This window comes from Spinacia oleracea, chromosome 2 (assembly GCF_020520425.1).
Source record: "Spinacia oleracea cultivar Varoflay chromosome 2, BTI_SOV_V1, whole genome shotgun sequence".
Lineage (NCBI taxonomy): Eukaryota > Viridiplantae > Streptophyta > Magnoliopsida > Caryophyllales > Amaranthaceae > Spinacia > Spinacia oleracea.
Window position 1 is genome coordinate 28,545,247 of NC_079488.1, and position 5,910 is coordinate 28,551,156.

A 5,910-nucleotide genomic window follows, 5' to 3' on the forward strand; every position below is an offset into this window, starting at 1 on the left:
GCCAGAAGGTTTCAGGCGCAACTTGCGTTCAAAGACTCGATGGTTCACGGGATTCTGCAATTCACACCAAGTATCGCATTTCGCTACGTTCTTCATCGATGCGAGAGCCGAGATATCCGTTGCCGAGAGTTGTTTAAAGTTTTATACGACTTGGTGCCGCGCCCCGACCCGGCGAACCGGGAAGGGGCAGGCACGCTTGTATTCAATATCCTTGGCGCAGACCGCGCCGGGGTTCGTTGTCTTTCCGGAAGGGCTCCCCGTCCAGCCGAGGCGGGAAGGCTCGCACCCCCCGGCGTGGGCTCGCGGGCGCCGGAGCGCCCCTTCCCCCGCGTATGATAAACACGTTCGTTGGTCGCTCTGCTGGGCAGGTTTCGACAATGATCCTTCCGCAGGTTCACCTACGGAAACCTTGTTACGACTTCTCCTTCCTCTAAATGATAAGGTTCAGTGAACTTCTCGCGACGTCGCCGGCGGCGAACCGCCCACGTCGCCGCGATCCGAACACTTCACCGGACCATTCAATCGGTAGGAGCGACGGGCGGAGTGTACAAAGGGCAGGGACGTAGTCAACACGAGCTGATGACTCGCGCTTACTAGGAATTCCTCGTTGAAGACCAACAATTGCAATGATCTATCCCCATCACGATGAAATTTCAAAGATTACCCAGACCTGTCGGTCAAGGCTATAGACTCATTGAATACATCAGTGTAGCGCGCGTGCGGCCCAGAACATCTAAGGGAATCACAGACCTGTTATTGCCTCAAACTTCCGTGGCCTAAAAGGCCATAGTCCCTCTAAGAAGCTAGCTGCGAAGGTGTACCTCCGCATAGCTAGTTAGTAGGCTAAGGTCTCGTTCGTTAACGGAATTAACCAGATAAATCGCTCCACCAGCTAAGAACGGCCATGCACCACCACCCAAAGAATCAAGAAAGAGCTCTTAGTCTGTCAATCCTTACTATGTCTGGACCTGGTAAGTTTCCCCGTGTTGAGTCAAATTAAGCCGCAGGCTCCACTCCTGGTGGTGCCCTTCCATCAATTCCTTTAAGTTTCAGCCTTGCGACCATACTCCCCCCGGAACCCAAAAACTTTGATTTCTCATAAGGTGCCGGCGGCGTTCTAAAAGAAACATCCGCCGATCCCTGGTCGGCATCGTTTATGGTTGAGACTAGGACGGTATCTGGTCGTCTTCGAGCCCCCAACTTTCGTTCTTGATTAATGAAAACATCCTTGGCAAATGCTTTCGCAGTTGTTCGTCTTTTATAAATCCAAGAATTTCACCTCTGACTATGAAATACGAATGCCCCCGACTGTCCCTGTTAATCATTACTCCGATCCCAAAGGCCAACACAATAAGACCGGAATCCTATAATGTTATCCCATGCTAATGTATACAGAGCGTAGGCTTGCTTTGAGCACTCTAATTTCTTCAAAGTAACAGTGCCGGAGGCACGACCCGGCCAATTAAGGCCAGGAGCGCATCGCCGGCGAAAGAGGCGAGACGGCCGGTGCACACCAAAAGGCGGACCGGTCGTACCACCCCAAGGTCCAACTACGAGCTTTTTAACTACAACAACTTAAATATACGCTATTGGAGCTGGAATTACCGTGCTTGCTGGCACCAGACTTGCCCTTCAATGGATCCTCGTTAAGGGATTTAGATTGTACTCATTCCAATTACCAGACTCAATTAGCCCGGTATTGTTATTTATTGTCACTACCTCCCCGTGTCAGGATTGGGTAATTTACGCGCCTGCTTCCTTCCTTGGATGTGGTAGCCGTTTCTCAGGCTCCCTCTCCGGAATCGAACCCTAATTCTCCGTCACCCGTCACCACCATGGTAGGCCACTATCCTACCATCGAAAGTTGATAGGGAAGAAATTTGAATGATGCGTCGCCGGCGCAAAGGCCGTTCGATCCGTCGAGTTATCATGAATCATCAGAGCAAAGGGGTAAAAGCCCGCGTTGACCTTTTATCTAATAAATGCGTCCCTTCCAGAAGTCGTGGTTTGTTGCACGTATTAGGTCTAGAATTACTACGGTTATCCGAGTAGCAGGTACCATCAAACAAACTATAACTGATTTAAGGAGCCATTCGCAGTTTCACAGTCTGAATTAGTTCATACTTACACATGCATGGCTTAATCTTTGAGACAAGCATATGACTACTGGCAGGATCAACCAGGTAGCACTCCACGATCGACATCGGCGCGCATGAGCCCTCCCTTTCTTAAGGGGAGGGTCAACGCCCGCGCGTCAGTCGTTCGTGCTTAGCGTAAAACGCTTAGATTGGGGATGCGACGAGCGAACGCCCATTCCCACACAACATTCTGCATCCCGAGGCACAACTAGAGACCGTATTCCAGGCCGGCGATTCTTTGTGAAAAGCCATCGTGGTTGGAGGACGGACCTAGCTACAGAGGTCCACCGGACACCCGGAAGGGTGTCGGGCGGAAACAAGCGATTATGGGACGTCAATGCCATCGGTAGGAATGCAACACAGAAAACCGTCACTCGCCCAAGGCCTGTATAGCACTTGGAGCAAACACTGAAGAGGTTTATCGGTGTGCGGTACCGCTTCACACGCGTAGCGTACCGCTTCGCCATTCACACGCGTAGCGTACCGCTTCGCCATTCACACGCGTAGCGTACCGCTTCGCCAAGAAAAAACGAGCTTGCATCCCACGACCACAAAGTGGCCGCAAGGATGGGCTAGATGTCCCCCGACTAGCACCGTTTGACGTGATAGAAACAAATCGAGGCGGGACAACACTGGCTAAGGTTAGCTAACACAACGTCGACTAGAATTAGACTGCACCCACATGCCGCTTGATATCGCCCGCATCCAGGAACAGTCTGCATCGAGTTTCGGAAACATTACCACACCAAAGCCAAAAGGGACAAGAGGTTTGCTCAAAGACCGACGACGAGATTTAGTCCGCTCTCTAGTGTGCTGCTTGGTCCTCTGCCCGCACACAAGAACAGTCTGAATCGGGTCATCGAGGCCCAAGCTCCCCATCCGAGAGACTACCGCGGGACTATTGCGACATACGGAAAACCGAGGTCAAGTCGTAACGTTAGCCGTATTGCGGGCCAAATCCACCACCGTCATCCCCCGACTATACGTAGCCGAAAAATTCCCTCAATGCATCGTTGGATTTTGTTTCCGAACAACGAAAACTCGAGGTCAAGTCGGTACTATGGCCGTGTCGCAAGCCAATTCCACTACCAACATCCCCCGAAAAACTCCGTCAATCGAACCGTAAAAACTCGTGGTCAAGTCGGGACTTTTTCCGTATAGCGGGCCGAGTCCACCACCGTCATCCCACAAATTCTTAGAGCCAACAACAAAATCCATCACAATTCCTACGAGGTTTGTTCGAAGGACGACGTCAACTAGATTTTAGTCTTCGCTCGTAGGCTGCTCGGTCCGCTGCCCGCAAGAAATCCCCTCCGCTAACCCATCCGAGAGACGAACGCGGGACCATGGCTTACGAAAAACCGAGGTCAAGTCGGGACATTAGCCGTATTGCGGGCCAAATCCACCACCATCATCCCCCGACTTTATGGAGCCAAAAAATTCCCTCAATGCATCGTTGGATTTTGTTTCCGATCAACGAATACTCGAGGTCAAGTCGGTACTTGAAGGAAATAATGCCCTTGGTCCAAGTACATTCTATGTTAAGTCTAATAAATGCGGTTCAGTATTAATTAACAAGTTAATAATTCAGTGAGATCAAGTGAGCTGAATGCCTAGCCAGAGGCCGCTTCAGTTCAAGTGGAATTAATGATATTAACCCACAGCTTACTCTTGACTGAACCCGTAGGGTCACACAAATAGTACGTAAACGGATCAAGTATTTAATGACATTAAATACTCTATCTATGGATATTCGGAATCGACGAATCTTGGTTTCAGTGGGAGCTGAGATCGTCACAAGCAAGAAATGAATACTCCGGAAACGATGATATTGCCGGAAACGGAAATATGGATCGTATCGGAAATATAAATATTATCCAAGTCGTAGATGTTGCCGGAAACGGAAACATGGTACGTATCGGAAAATATTATCGGAAATGGAAATATTGCCGGAATCGGAAATATTGCCGGAAACGGAAATATTGTCAGAATCGGAAATATAATCGGAATCGGAAAATAATTCCGGAAACGGAAATATTAAATATTTGTTCGAAACGGAAATTAATTCCGGAATCGGAAATATTAAATATTGTTCGTATCGGAAATGAATTCCGGAATCGGGAATTTAATCGGAAGCGTATCGTACGAATTAGCATCGGACGAGGCCCGCTAGACGAAGGCCCAGCAAGAAGCCAGGCCATCACCCAGCGAGACGCACGCACCAACGCACGCCTCGACCAGGCCCAGCGCAAGGCCAGGCCCAGCCAAGGGCGCGCGCGCGCAGCACAGCAGCGTGGGCTGTGCGCCTGTCGTGGGCCGCAAGGCTTGCGCGGGTGCACGGCTTGTGGGATGCTTGTACGGGAAATCCTAATCCTATTAGGATTTGTGCAAATATTAAAATCGTAATCCTATTAGATTTGCTTTGTTATTTGGAGTCCTAATAAAGTTCTAATTAGCAAATCCACATCCTAGTAAGATTACAAGTCCTTTTCCATACTCCTATAAATAGGTGCCTAGGGTCACAATTTATGGGTACGATTGAAGTATTCAAAGGGTAAGTTTTTGAAATAAAATCAGCCATACACTTGCAAACACTAGCCGAAATTTTTAAGCACCTTAAGGGCGATTCTAGTTGGTCTAACTTGAGGCGGATCCGGACGTACTGTGGACTATCTACGGAGGGACGACATTTGGAGTCCTAAAGACTTGTTCTTGTTCGGTTCGGGCGCAGCTAGGGAAGGCACGCTACAACATGTATGCATCTATTCTATGCTAAATGATTATGTGTAAATAATATGCTTTCCTGGCTTTATGGTTTTTCCGCATGATTTGTGAATTGTCATATGTATCATAACCTAACAGTGGTATCACGAGCCTCTTATTATTTTCATAATCTAAATTGCATAAACATGGTTAAATATTACAAATTTGCAAGAATTAAAAGGGGTGATTAATTTTCATAATTGTTAATTAATTGCAAATTGCGTTTATTTAATTATACGTACGCAGTTTTTCGGCAGTTTCTTCGTTACTCATCCAAATCGAGTGATTTTTGTGTCAATTCCGCATGTAAAAGGCATTCTAAAATTTTGACAAAAATAATGTTTTTCGGCCGAACCCAGAATTCTCAAATTCGAAGCCTAACTATGACTTTTCGTAGGTTTTAGTTTTTCGAATGCAAAATTTCGTAAATTTAAGATGTTAAATTAAATATTTGCGATTCTTGTTGATAAATCTTGAATTTTTGATTGACCTACTGTATATGTTTAACAAGTTTGAGTGCCTAGCCTTGTTAATTATGCAATCTAATTCGTAATTATGATTAATTTGTTGAAAATTGGAATAATTTAGAATTAATTTGATTTTCATAATTAGTTATAATTTAATTAGATACCTATGATTAAAAACCACCATAAAAATTGTAAATTTATGTTAAATTTTTATGACCTAGACTTGAATCCATGTTAATCGGAAATCAATAAATTAATAACTTTTCGATTTTTCTCCCTAAAATTATGAAATTAATATGATTTATTAATTTGTCATTAATTTTGAAAATAAATTTTTTAATTTTTATGTGATTCGCTCATATAACTTGCACGCACAAAGCAATGGACGCTACGTGTTACCCTTAAGGGGTGTTGTATAGTGCGGGCATGCGGCGACGAGCAAGGGAGCTCGTCGCCCATGCGGTACGAATGCAACGAGCAAGGGCATGGTGCACGAGCACAAGGCAGCAGCCCTGCCTTGTGTCGTGGGCTGTGTGCGATGG

At 46.5% G+C, this 5,910-nt stretch overlaps 2 non-coding genes across 2 annotated transcripts in view; both read right to left on the reverse strand.

The window, feature by feature from the left end:
- Positions 1-131, reverse strand: part of LOC130468169 (5.8S ribosomal RNA) — a 156-nt gene extending 25 nt beyond the window's left edge. The window contains exon 1 of the ribosomal RNA XR_008928593.1: positions 1-131. This exon is cut by the window's left edge and continues 25 nt beyond it. This is a non-coding gene — a ribosomal RNA (5.8S ribosomal RNA).
- A 244-nt stretch (positions 132-375) lies between these two features.
- Positions 376-2,186, reverse strand: LOC130468420 (18S ribosomal RNA). The gene has a single exon (XR_008928809.1). It is a non-coding gene; the product is annotated as an 18S ribosomal RNA (ribosomal RNA).
- Between the last annotated feature and the right edge of the window lie 3,724 nt (positions 2,187-5,910).